The sequence below is a fragment of the Cricetulus griseus genome, chromosome 2 (genome assembly GCF_003668045.3).
Source record: "Cricetulus griseus strain 17A/GY chromosome 2, alternate assembly CriGri-PICRH-1.0, whole genome shotgun sequence".
Taxonomy (NCBI): domain Eukaryota; kingdom Metazoa; phylum Chordata; class Mammalia; order Rodentia; family Cricetidae; genus Cricetulus; species Cricetulus griseus.
Genome location: NC_048595.1, coordinates 322,245,096 through 322,259,268, shown reverse-complemented (window position 1 = coordinate 322,259,268; position 14,173 = coordinate 322,245,096). Strand labels below are relative to the sequence as shown.

The 14,173-nt window shown below is 43.1% G+C and overlaps 1 pseudogene; it reads right to left on the bottom strand.

Moving 5' to 3' along the window:
* Positions 1 to 12,381: 12,381 nt before the first annotated feature.
* LOC100751245 lies at positions 12,382 to 13,657 on the bottom strand (annotated as a pseudogene).
* Positions 13,658 to 14,173: the final 516 nt, after the last annotated feature.

Sequence of the window (14,173 nt, the reverse complement as noted above, 5' to 3'; positions counted from 1 at the left end):
TCTATGGGGAATGGGTTCCCAAAGTCCATTTGTATACTGATACACTACCAGAGGCCCCACAGATTGCCCAGGCCTCCTTACTTGTAGGGAGCCGTCCCTGCATTCTCCATTACAAGATGGCGCCTGCATCCGGCAGGCATTGAATGTAAACAAGTTAATGCGCGCAGGCGCTGGGTAACTTTCCATTCCTTGATCTCTGCCTATTCCGTGACGTCATATGGTCCGATGAGCTACAGCCAATCATGGGGTAACACGTCCCAGGCGGCGGTTGCCAGCCTTTATTAGGGGACGGGATTCTTGGCTCGGGGTCTCCGCTCTGGTAAGCTTATGCTCTCCTCTCAAGACGCATTAAAGCTTTACTGCAGAAGGATCCGAATGTCCTGTGTGGTTCTTGCCGGCAAGACTATCACGCGGGACACTTACTGACATCCACATTCAGGGGGCCTGGTTTTATCCTATGCTTGTTTTCCAGCTATCAGTCTGGGGCCAATTGTTCAGGTCAGCTGTTTCTATGGGTTTCTCCAGCCTGGTCTTGATCCCTTTGCTCATCACTCCTCCCTCTCTACAACTGGATTCCAGGAATTCAGCTCAGTGCTTAGCTGTGGGTGTCTGCTTCTGCTTCCATCAGCTACTGGATGAACGTTCTAGGATGGGAACTTTGTTATTATTTGAAACATCTTAAAATTAAAAAAAAATACTTTTGAAGGATTTGTGGGTTTTAAAGAAATCTCTCTAACATCAATCATACAAAACCTATGTATAAATTAATACTTCCAGAATAATTTATTAAAAAATATTCCTTGCCCCATAAAAGCCAAAGCAAGCATCCTCATCTACTGAAAAGCAGAGCCAATTGAGTCACAGTATGAAAAGCATAGTAGTAGCCTGGGTCCATTATCTTGTCTACAGGGCTACATGGTAATCCTGAGCTCCCTTTCCAGCTCTTGCATCTCAGTAAAGCTTTAACAGAGGACCATACTTGGGCTTAGAGAAACCCCTGTTTAGCTGCAAGTCTTGGCTCACACTCTTGACTCTGTCTTCCCAGGGCCCTAGTCTTCTGCATTTACTTTCACTCCCCCTTTTGTCTTTGCAGACAGAAGCCCATGTATCCAGAGTCACCTACAGGCAGTATATCAATGTCTGCCAGCATGTACTCAGAGTTACCTACAGGCAGTATATCCATGTATGCCAGCCTATAGGCAATTCTGTGTCCCTAGCCCATTATGGTTTGGAAACAATCCATGAATTATGCTGGATAGTGATGAATGAGGAGAGATTTACCAAGGGCTTCTAAGGAAGGTGTCCTAGTTTGCAAGAGTAAGCAACAGAAAGAACAGGTCTCCACCTCAGGCATTACTGATTATAGATTTGAAGCCCGGAAACCAACAGCTATGCCACTACTAGGCTGAAAATGAAGCCAGCCTTCTGAAAGGAGGCAGAAGTATAGCAGAGAGGCATCCGGTGCAGCTAGATCATGTCAGCATGAAGATGGCTTCACCTCTGGACACTCAAAAAAGGGAGTCTGTGTGATGTTTTAACCAGTGGTGGCTCCAAACTTTCCAGCTGTTACATACCTAGAAGGCTCAGATTCTTTAATTCTGTGTGGGGATATTAATGTCTTTCCTGATCATTGTATTAATGTCTTCCCTGATCATTGACTGAGTGTCCCCAAGGTCACAAGAGTGAGAAAACTAGCCCTGCCCCTCACCAGATGCAGCACACAGGAGTGTGTGCCCTGTACCCCACCTGGGCAGCACACTGGCCTCAGGTGAGCCAACTCTGAAGGCAAGAGAGCAGGAGAGCTAACACCCTACCCATCCTACCCCAACCAACCCCTTCCCTCACACCCACACACACCTTGAATACCCCCTTACAGCAATCAGGAGAGAGGGCCCTGCACCTTGCCTGGGCAAAACAGTAGAGCTGGCCCTAGTGGTGTGAGTGTGGATGACCTGGGTCTGTGGACCTGGGAGCAGGAGAACTGGCCCTGCCCCTTGCTGCAGGCTGCATTGTGAGAGCTAACCCAGGCAGTGCTGGAGAGCTTGTCTGGGTAGTGAAGATGAGGGAAAGCTGGCCGGCTGACCTACCCAGCTACCACTCAAGTCCAGAACCAGGGCCAAGTTACCCACCCCAACATCCACCTCATCTATGAACTGTTGAAGCAGGTGAGTGGGATGAACCTACAGGACCAAAACTGCAGGATCTCCATGATACAGGACAACAGATGTTACGATAAATCTTTTCACCACCCACTTGAGTTCCACTCACTACATTAGGGCCCCAAATAATATACAGAGACTTCTATTAGGTACAAATGCTGCTTGGCCAATGACTAGGATTTCTCATCTGTTAGCTCAGTCTTAATTATCATAATTCTATATATTTTATAAGACTTATCTTATTTAGGATGCCTTCCATTGGTGTCCTCATTCAGGGATCACATGGTTACTCTGGAGGAAGAGAGAAGGGGCCCACTTCCTTCTTGCCCTTGTTTATCTATGAGTCTCCCTGTCATGTCACTTCCTGCAGATCACCACATCTTTACTACATTTCCCAGAATCCTCCTTGACTCCTAGACCCGCCTAACTTGCTGCCTCATTGGCCAAACAGTACTTTATTTATCATCCAATAAGACAAACACATACACAGAAGCACTTCCCCCATCAACAGGATATCCAAGAGGAGCCCCAGTGAGAGCCAATTATTGGTGGCATAGCAGAAGCCAGAGTCCTCAAGCCAGTGGCAATGAACACTTAAAGTAAAGATGAATGGACTAAAGGGTAAACTGTGTCACTCAACAGGCCACACTACAGCTTCTAGGACAAGACCCTTTTTTCTTTCTTTCTTTTGTGTTTGTTTGTTTGGTTTGGTTTTGGGTTGTTCTTGGAACACGTGGTGTGAAATCCACAAAGAATCAATAAAACTTAAATACTTCCAAAAACTTTAGGCAATTTACTGATCATTTAAAAACATATAAAGTGCTTGTGTATCTTTAACAGCAGACAGGAAACCCTGAACAGTACATTTCTATTCAACTGCAGGAAAGTAAGACTTTGCTTTTTTTTTTTTTTTTTTTTTTGACTAGCTGTTTATATTAAAGAGGTTAAAATGTGTTTGCCCATAAAATACGGTCTTCTTACTTCAAAACTGTATATATGCCAAAATCTCTCTGGTGTCAGCATTCCCATTTGTAAAGAGGACTTTCCTAAAGATTAAAGGAGAAAATCTATGCAAAGTACTTACAGCAGGACCTGCCACAGCTCCCAGCAAAGTCACAGCCTGCCCTCCCTTGGCACTACACTCCAGGCATGTACAAAACTCATTAGTCAGTTCTGGTAAGAACGGTATTCTTGTGTTGTTTTCACATGTTCTTTTTTTAAATCTTTAAAATAGTTTTGCTTTAGGGAAAATATCTCATTCTTATTTTTTTAAAAAAAAACATTCAAACAAGGACTGAAAATCTAGCTCAGCAGATAAAGCTTCCCACACATGTCTCACTACCTGAGTTCGATCCCCAGAACCCATGCATGCAAAGGTAGAGAGTGAGAACTGATGTCACAGAGCTGTCCCCTGACCTCCACACAAGTGCCATGGCATACACACACTGCATTAATACACATGCAATCCACAAACACGATAGATGATAGATCGATAATACATACATAGATGATAGACAAATATATGTAGGTAGGCAGATAAAGATAGACAGATACATGAAAGAAGATAGATAGATAGATAGATAGATAGATAGATAGATAGATAGATGATAAAAAAGCTCAAATGGGCTGGAGGATGACTCAGCACTTAAACCACTGACTGCTCTTAGAGAGGACCTGAATTCAATTCCCAGCACTCACATGGAAGCTCACAACTGTATCTTTAACTCCAGTTCCAGGGGATTCAATTGTTTCTTCTTCTGGCCTTCATGGGCTCTGGACATGCAAAGTACCCATACCCATAAAAAAACATATTTAAAAAATTGTAAAACTCGAACAATACAGAAACATGAAAATTAAATTTAAAAGCATTTAAAATTCCATGTTATTTCCTGGAAACTTGAAAAGCAACCACACTTTTCTCTGTTTATTGTGTTAGGAGCAGGGCTAGAGAAATGGCTCAGTGACTAAGAACACTGGATGTTCTTCCAGAGGACCCAGGTTCAATTCCCAGCACAGCATCCACATGACAGATCACAACTGTCTGTAACTCCAGTTCCAGGGGATCTGACATCCTCACACAGATGCAACAAAGATGCACAGAAAAAAAAAAAAAAATCAGTAAGTCACTTTAAAAATATGTTAGGAGCAGGTATGTACATACAGGCATGTGTATAAAATATGTTATACACATGTGTCATAGGTGCACATGCGTAGAATCAGCCGTAAAACCCAAACTCTGGAACTGGAATCACCACCATAAGACCCATTCTGATGCAAAAAGAATCTTTATTTTCGAGTTAACTCTGGTCCCTCCCTCGGTCGAAAGTGACATCAGCGATGATAGCAGCAATAACTGCAGTAACAGGAGCAGAGCAGGAGAGACGTGGAGAAATGAGGCAAGGGGGTTTTTATAGTAGCCAGGCAGGAGGGCGGGGCTTGGGGAACTCCAAACATACCTAGCTACAGACTTGGGATTGGCTCAAACCCAAGTCTCATTTCTGATTGGCTTCCCCATGGGCTAAGGTCGGGGGAGTCTTTCCTCACTGACTAGAAGAAGCTGCTTCTGGCTAAGGTCAGGGGGCATGGGGGCGGGGGTGGGGCGGGCGGGCGGGGGCAGGGGCGGGGACACTTCTAGGCTAGAGGGTGCTAGGTCCCTAAACTAGAGGTTACTCCTTCCCTATTTCCCTGGGCTGCAAAGTTCATGCCCCTAGGCGGGAGGTTACTACTTTACCGCTCAGGGATTGGCTGGTTTTATGTGCAGGCAGAGTCAGCTGTGTTTCTTTCTATGGCTGTTTTTAGCTTTTAGACTCCCAGGCGAATTTCTTTTACAGATCCCGAGTCTAGGGGCAAAGTGTGTTCTTTTGGCATTAGTTTCAGAGTTGGGATGTTTTTCCTGGTGCTGGGTTTAGGGATAAATTGCATCTTCTGCTAGCTTGGGACCCAAGCTAGGGTATTTCTCTTCCGAGATTGAGGCTCAGAAACAGTATAGGAGCTAAGGATCAGGGATTTGCTGGGGCCTGAGTCTCTCACAGCCACATACATTTCATATGGGAATAGACAGAACGTTTTATAGTAGTTCAAAGGAATTTTTTTGTGGTTGTTGTTTGTTTTTGTTTATTTGAGACAGGACCTCAATGTGCAGCCCTGCTGGCTAGGAACTCCGTCTGTAGACCAGGCTGGTCTGGAAATCAGAGATCCACCTGCCTCTGCCTCCCCAGTGCTGAGACCAAAAACATACGCCACCACATCTAGCTCACATCAGTTTTTAAAATATAATAAATATTTATTCCTATAGTTTGCTTATTTGTTTACTTTTCTCCTCCAACAACTATCATATTCTAGCACTGAAAATTGTATTAAACCTGGTAGATGAATTTTAAATAATAAATGATGAAGTTAGTTTTTGGATAAAGCATCTTCTTAGCCAATTATAAGTGTGTGGCTCAATAGTGTTAAGTATATCTGCACTATTGTGTTCCAGATCTTCAAAGTATTTTCATTTTGTAAAACTGGAGCCCTGTTACCAATCATATCCCCTCCACCTACTCAGGTCCCTCCTAAGCCAATATTCTACTTTCTGTTCTATGGGTTTGCATCTAATCTTTATTTATTTGAATTTTTGGCTTTTCAGTTTGTTTTTTGTTTTTTGGGTTTTTTTTTTTTTCTTTTTCTTTGTGTGTGTGTGTGTGTGTGTGTGTGTGTGTGTGTGTGTGTGTGTGAGTGTAGGTGTCCAAGAACACCAGAAAGTGTTGGATCTCTTTGAACTGGAGTTACAGACAATTGTGAGCTGCCTGGAAGCCAAAGTGGAGTCCTCTGCAAGAGCAGCAAAAGCTCTTTTTGTTTTTTGTTTGTTTTTCAAGACAGGGCTTCTCTGTATAGTCCTGGATGTCCTGGAACTCTCTCTGTAGACGAGCCTGGCTTTAAACTCACAGAGATCGGCCTGCCTCTGTCTCCTGAGTATAGGAATCAGTAAAAGCTTTTCACCTCTCTCTACCTCCTTACCCATCTTAGTTGTTTTTTTTTTAAGATAATGTATATTTCCCAGCATCTAGAATATTTATACTCTAAAAATTCACATTAAATGAAAATATGAATGTATATTTGAGGTACACACTAGTACAACCTCATTTATACACTAGGAATCAGCACCAATCTCCAATTAACTGAAACCTATTAAATACTTCCTGTATACCAGGCACTTCACATAGACTCTGCACTTGACTCTTAGTTCCAACACAAAGCCAGAGGGGTCTTTTTAAACATATTGAATGACTGTCAGGAGTGGTGGTACACACCTCTGACCCCAGCACCGGGGAGGCAGAGACAGTTGGCTCTCTCTGAATTCCACACCAGCCAGGGGTATGTAGTAAAACCCTGGTTTACAAAACAAACAAGCAAAAAACCCATGCTAAGAGATGGTATTCTCCACTCAAAACTCTGTAGCAACTCCCTATTACATTTGAATTAAAAGTACAAGTTTTCATTAACCTATATCTGCTGTGTCTGGACTTCCTTCCCCCTCTTACCTTTTTCTCTTTCCCTTTGTCCCTTCTCTCTAACTACACGGATTCCATTCAGGTTCTCAGATATGTAGACGGAGTTTCGTTCCTGCCTGGTGCCATAGCTGTTTAGCCCCAAATAAACACACAGAGACTTATAATAATTATAAACTGGCCAAAGGCTCAGGCTTCTTACTGTCTAGCTCTCCCTTAATTATTAATCCATAACTAATAATCTATGTATGTATTTCTACATGGCCTTATCTTACTGGAGAAGGCTCCAGCATGTTACTCCTTCAGCAGCTACATGGTGTCTCTTCTGCAGCTTCTCTCTGCCTCCTCTCCCCAGCATTCTCCTTGTCTGGTAGCCCTGCCTATACTTCCTGCCTGGCTACTGGACAATCAGTGTTTTATGCCTCAACCAATAAGAGAAACATATATAAACAGCATACAGAAGGACATCCCCCATCGCAGATACTCTAGCAGCACCCACCTCAGGGCCTGCTTCTGCTGTTTTCTCTTCCTAATATCTTAATTGCTTGTGTGCCCACTTCTGTGACATCTCAGCACAAATGTCACTTTATTGGGGAGGTGATCCCCTGCCATCTCACTCAAAACAATAGGCACCATACCAAACTCTAAATCACTTCCCTCTGTTTTAATGTGGCATCTATCAGGTGATGTAGCAGGTAGTTCATTTTAATATACTTTTTAAATTTTCTGTTTCTGTCTAATGACATTGCTCAGTAAATATTAATCCACCTATATTAAAATAAATGGATTTATATGCATTGACAGAAAGAGGCAGAGGTAGAGACAGAAAGAGGTAGTTAGTTGCTTTGGGCAGAGAGAGTTGAATGGGAAGGAGTCATGTGTGACTGTTTGCTTGCTACAGGTTGGGCATAATTGTTACAATCTTGAATCACGGCAGCTGTGGTTACTACTCGAGGCCACCATGACATCAGACCTGTCAACACATTCTCACGTGGCATGAGGAGAAAGCTCACAAGTCTATCTACTGGATAATGAATAGACAGTTTGGAAGCCACACCCTGTGTGTGTAGCCACTATCAGGTGATGTCCCCATGCTTCTATAAGTAACTCTCATAAACTCAACAGCTCATCATGCTAAACTTGGGTGAATTTGTCGGGAGGCTGCCATTGTCCTTTCTATCTAAAATGAAAAGAAATAGACTCCAGCCAGCAGTGGTGGCTCATGCCTTTAATCCCAGCATTTAGGAGACAGAGGCAGAGGCAGGCAGATCTCTGTGAGTTCAAGGCCAGCCTGGTCTTCAGAACAAGCTCTAGGATAGTCAGGACTACACAGAGAAACCCTGTCTCCAAAAACAAACAAACAAACAAACAAACAAACAAAAAGCAAAAACAAAAAAGAAAAGAAATAGACTCCCCAGGAAAAGCCATGCAACACAGATACAAGGAACATGTTCTATGTCTTTATCACTTGGATGATTACATACATGGGTATATAAATTACTTAAAACTCACTGACATATTTGAATGAGTATATTTCATTGGATACAAATATAACTGAATGAAAGGCCTTTTTGGTTATTGTTGGGTTGTTTGTTTGTTTGTTTGTTTGTTTTTGGAGACAGGGTCTCTTTGTGTAAAAGTCCTGGCTGTCTTGGAACTCCATAGACCATGCTGGTCTTAAACTCACAGAGATACATCTGCCTGGGCCTCCCAAGCACTGGGATTAAAGGCATGCACCACCACACCTTGCTATAAGGGAATTTGTTTTTGTTTTTAATTAACAGTTATACTGAAGTTTCCATTATTCACAAGTTAACAAAACTATAGTTCAAACTCAGATGTATCTGACTCCCAGATCTTTGTATGAAGTATACGGTCTTCCTTCATCTCTAGGGCAGGGAATGCATTTCTGGCTAGGTCTTTCATGTTTTGAAGAACTTGGGAATGTAAGATGGTGCAGATGATTGGCATGCAACTATCTCCGTAGTGAAAGTATGGTGTGATGCAAATAAATACTCCATTTTCTACAAGTCATTAATTAGCTCTCAGGGGCTCAGATATGTAGCTGGCACTCAGTTATACCTACCTGATGGGATGCTTGATTTCATTTGTCAACTTGGGCATGTTATCTAGTCCTCAGGCAGTCACTCAAACACTGATCCAGGTTTTGTGGCAAAAGCATTTTAAAATATAGTGAACATCTCTACATTTGACAGATGTTAGGAAAGCAGATTATCCTGAGGCCTGAGGGAAACAGACCCTGTCAGCTGAAAGGTCTTCAGAGCAGAGTCCAGGCTTTGCTAAGTAAGAAGAAATTCTGCCCATGGACTTCTGTGTCAGGTCCTGCTTGTCCTTCCTGATGGACCAGCATACAGGTATATAGGTTTAGACTTACCTTCCTAGACCCTAGATTTACACAAACAAATTCCTGTGATAGATTGCTGATTTCTCTCTCTCTCTCTCTCTCTCTCTCTCTCTCTCTCTCTCTCTGTGTGTGTGTGTGTGTGTGTGTGTGTGTGTGTATGCATATATTTTGAATAGCAATCAGAGGTGTGGAACAGATGTGAGTTCCTCCACCTACTAATTTTCTGATGATAATCTTGGGGAAAATTAATCCCAAATATTCATATACTAAATGTCTTTGTGGTGTCTTCAGGGTTGATCCCTAAATGATAATGGGATGAGACCATTGCTTTCTTCTCCCTGTCTATGGAGTATGGATCTCCATACCCAACTTATGCCACCTTCGAGCAAATCCTGCCCCAAAGCAAGCTTCATGTCCTGCCTAGTTTGAGTCTTGAATAGTGAGTACCAGTTAGATTTTTCCAGAACGGTCCCAGGCCTGCTTCACTGGAAACCCAGATATTAATATTTCTGTAATTAAAGTAAATGTATCATGGTCTGGAATAAGTGAGGTATGGCAGGCTAGCTCAGCAGGTAAAACACTTGACCTGCAAACCTGGCAATCTGAGTCAATCCACAGAATCCATGTAAAGGTGGAGAGATCTCACTCCACATAGTCCTCTAGCCTCTATATGTGCACTGCAGCATGCACACACACACACACACACACACACACACACACACACACACACACACACACAGCTCAACTCTTTCTCACACACACACATGCACACACATCATCACCATCATACCTCAACTCTCTTCCGCTCTCTCTCACACACATACCTCAACTCTCTCTCACACACACACATCATACCTCAACTTTCTCTCTCTCTCTCTTACACACACACACACACACACACACACACACACACACACACACACACACACACACACACGAGTGATAGTATGTAAATGACATGTATCCTTTGGACACATCATGAGCAGCTCAGCTTGTCCTAATTATCTGGGCTTTGGAATCAACCACCTGTAGAAATTCTATCCTTGTAGCAAATTCATTTTGCTCTCCAACCTTGAACAAATTGTAAACCTTCCCCAGCTCCCCAGCTCCCCAACTCCCCAGCTCCATGTAGCCTCCAGCAGAGCATCATGATTCCTTATTGTGGCATAAACTCCAAAGGGTAGTTATAAATCTCCATTCCAGCTGTCAGGTCTCAGCAAGGAGAGCAAAGATGTGGCTTTTCAAAGATGAGCTTAAAAACGTTCTCCCTCTCCCTCTCCTTCTCCCTTTCCCTGTCTCTCTCAGTGTGTGTGTGTGTGTGTGTGTGTGTGTGTGTGTGTGTGTGTGTGTGTGTGTCTGTGTGTCTGTGTGTGTGTTTGTGTGTGTACACAATTTTATGGTTCTGAATATTTTCAGAAATCAAAAATAACCTTGCAACTACTTGCTTGTCTAGTATTGCTTATATAGCTACTAATCGTTCTGTCTGCCCTGCTCTTTGGAATGTACACTAAGGTCTGTAAATTCTGATCCATCAGTAGCATGTATAGTAGATGATATACAGTAATTTGTTGGTTGAGGCAGGCTGGTCTCAGATTCTCAATCCTCTTGCCTTGGATCACTGGTGCTGGGGCTACACACACACTGCAATGGCACACTGACAGTGGGCTGTACACACACACTGCAATGGCACACTGACAGTGGGCTGTAGACACACATTGCAATGGCACACTGACAGTGGGCTGTACACACACACTGCAATGGCACACTGACAGTGATTTTAACTAAGCGAGATGAGACTTTGATTAGTGAGGACGGGGTGGAAGGCTATCTTTGTCCTATTTTTTACCTTGGTGGTAGGAAGGAAACTGCAAAGAATGAAGATTGTGTATCTCCACACTCTGAGTTCTGGCACAGATTCTAACACGGAGATTCATGCCCTGCTTACTTGCCTGGATCTGACCCAGCAGAGGCCAAAGCATGTCTTACCCCTCAGTGCCAGGCTGAGTCATGTGACCTGACCCTCACTAGTGCCAGGACCACTTCACCTAGTACCATCTGGAGAAGTAAGGGCAACATATAAATAAACCTAATTGGATTGAGAGGAATTAGGATAGGAAATAATTCCTATGAATTTGGATTAATGTCACTAAATATTTTTCAATGTAGGTTAACCCTCAAGTACAGCCAGCCAGGACTATATAGCGAGACCCTGTCTCAAAACCAAAAACAAATACATTGAGATTATAACAAATAAATTAAGATAATGTATAGGGGCTGGAGAGATGGCTCAGCAGTTAAGAGCACTGGCTGCTCTTTCAGTAGTTCTGGATCTGACTTCCCAGCTCCCTTGTGGTTAGTTGTTCACAATGATCCACAACTTCAATTCCAGAGATCCCAAGCCCTCTTCCAACTTCCCTGGGCATCAGGCACACACACAGTGTGCATCCATACAAGACATTTATACACATAAAATAAAATAAAAAATTAAATGGTAACTATAACATAAAACTTGCCATTTTATCTACTTTCTAGTTCATGGTTCAGTGACAGTGAATGTATTCATATGCTGAGTGACCCTCATCCTCCTGGCAACGGATAATGATGCATCTCTGTGCCTTTTTCATCCTATGAGATTGTCCCAATATGCAATTGGCTGTCCTTCTTCCCTTGGTCCCCAGTAACCACCACTCAACTTCCCATCACTGTGTGTGTGACTGGGCCACCTTCTCATATCAGTGGGATCGCACAGTACTTGTCTTTTTTCTTATTTTCCTTAGCATAGTGTCCTCAAGTCTCATCTATGTCATGGCATGTATCAAAATGTCCTTCCTTTCTAAGGATGTGTAATATCCTTTTAGAGCAGTTCTTCTCAACCTTCCTAATGCTGTGACCCTTTAATACATTTCCTCATGGTGTGGTAACTCCCAATCATAACATTGTTTTTGTTGCTACTTCATAACTGTAATTTTGCTACTGTTAGGACTCATAATGTATCTGATATGCAGGATATCTGATAAGTGACCCCTGTGAAAGATTGAGAACTCCTGTATTTATGTATGTATGTATGTATGTATATATGTATGTATGTATGTATGTATGTACTTGAAAGCAAACAAGGATAACCCTTTATTGGGAGCTGAGAACGGCACAACATAGTGCCCAACAGATGGAAACCACCTGATGGTCTGCACAGCATCTTCCAAGAAAGATACAGGTTCTCTACTAGCAGAAGTCAACTGGAAAATAGATTCTGTGGGGCAGCTTCATATCCTCCCAGGAAGAGAAACTCATTAACTTTTCTGAAGGCGGCCACAGGTCACTAGAGATAAAGCCCCTTGGGGTGCCTTTATAAAGAACATTCTGCTTAGATTTTTTTGAAGTCTTCATTTGTTACTTCTGTTCTGCATTCCCACGAGGCCACCAAGCTAGTTTCTGTATAGATTGTCTCCATGTCAACCCCAGAGAGGTCATCCTTGGCCATGATGAAGTCATCCAGGGTTACGTTATCAGTCAGTGTCATCCTGCTTGTGTGGACATGGAAGATATGATTCTTGGTCTTTTCATCAGGTGGGGGGAATTCCATCTTTCTGTCAATGAAGCCCAGTCTGTTAAATGCCGGATCCAAAGTTTCTATTCTGTTTGCAGCTATGATAACTTTTACATCTCCTCTCAAATCAAATCCACCCAACTGGTTCAACACTTCCAACACTGCTGAATTTCTCTCTTACCTCCATAGTTCTAATCTTTTGTCCCCAATGGTGTCAATTTCATCAATAAACACAATGGATGGTACATGTGCCCTACCAACTTGAAACAGTTCCCATATGAGTTTGGGCCCATCACCTAGGTACTTCTGAGTAAGTCCTGAACTGACCCCTTCAAGAAAGTGGCTGGAATTTGGTTTTCTACTGCTTTGACCAATAACATTTTACCTGTTCCTGGAGAATCACAGAGAATGACCCCCTTAGGGGGCTTTATCCCTATCTCTTCATAATGCTCAGCATGGGTAAAAGGAAGCTCCACACAGCCCTTAATTTCCTGGATTTGGTTGTCTAGTCCTCCCAATATCTGTGTAGATCTCCTGGTGGGTGGGGGTGGGACTTCATCATTGTGACCAGGGGATCTGTGGCATCCATTATTACCCCTATCTTGACATGCACCTTGTGGTTGACCAGGACTGAACAGCCTGTCTCTAGAAGATTCTTGTGTACAAATGATAGGATGCTGATGTAGTGCTCTGTGCTCATGGGTGTGGACACAATGGCATGACTCTCATCAATGATCTCTTCTGAGGTTCCAAGAGACTTGCCCCCGTCCCCCCCCCCCCCAGAGCATCCACTTTTGATCTTTCGTCCTCTTGCTTTTCTTCTAATGGTTTCATGTGTTCCTGGTGTCTAATGAATTCTTCCTCCACGAGAAGATAACCTTTTATTTTCTAACTGCAGTCATTTCAGGCTACTCTGGAGGTAGGGGCGTCACTAGTGGCAGTTTGCTGGCAGCATCTAGTCCCTTTTTTCCCTTCTTCTTTTTCCACACTCTATTTGGGATAGGAGGGTCATATTTCATTTTGTTGTCCTGTCATCCTTCTTGCCACCCCAAAGACCATTGGCACCATGGCCACTCCTCTGACTTTGACCCATCTTCTCTCTGTCATCCTAGCCAAGGACCTATGTTTTAGATAGATAACCTTCCTCCTACCCCAAGTGCTGGGTTTTGAACTCAGGGATCTTGGGCATGCTAACCAAGTCCTCTACTGCAGAACCAAATCTCTTCCTCCCCCCTCTCCTCCTCTTTCTCCCATCCTCCTCCTTCTTCATGCTAGGGATGAGGTCAGGGATATGACCCAGTGGGTAAAAGCATTTTCTTCATAAGCTTGATGACATAGAGAAGTGGTTTGTGGTAGCTTGCATTTGTAATCTCAGCATTCCTATGATGAGAAAGGGGGCAGAGATAGGAGAATCAGCCAGAAGCTCATGGACTAGTGTCTTAGCTACTTGTCTGTTACTGTGAGAAGGGTGAGTCCATGACCATCATGGTGGGAGCATAGCAAACGTCAGGCAGACATGGTAGCTATAAAGAACATTCTGCTTAGATTTTTTTGAAGTCTTCATTTGTTACTTCTGTTCTGCATTCCCATCCAAATCAGAAGCATCAGA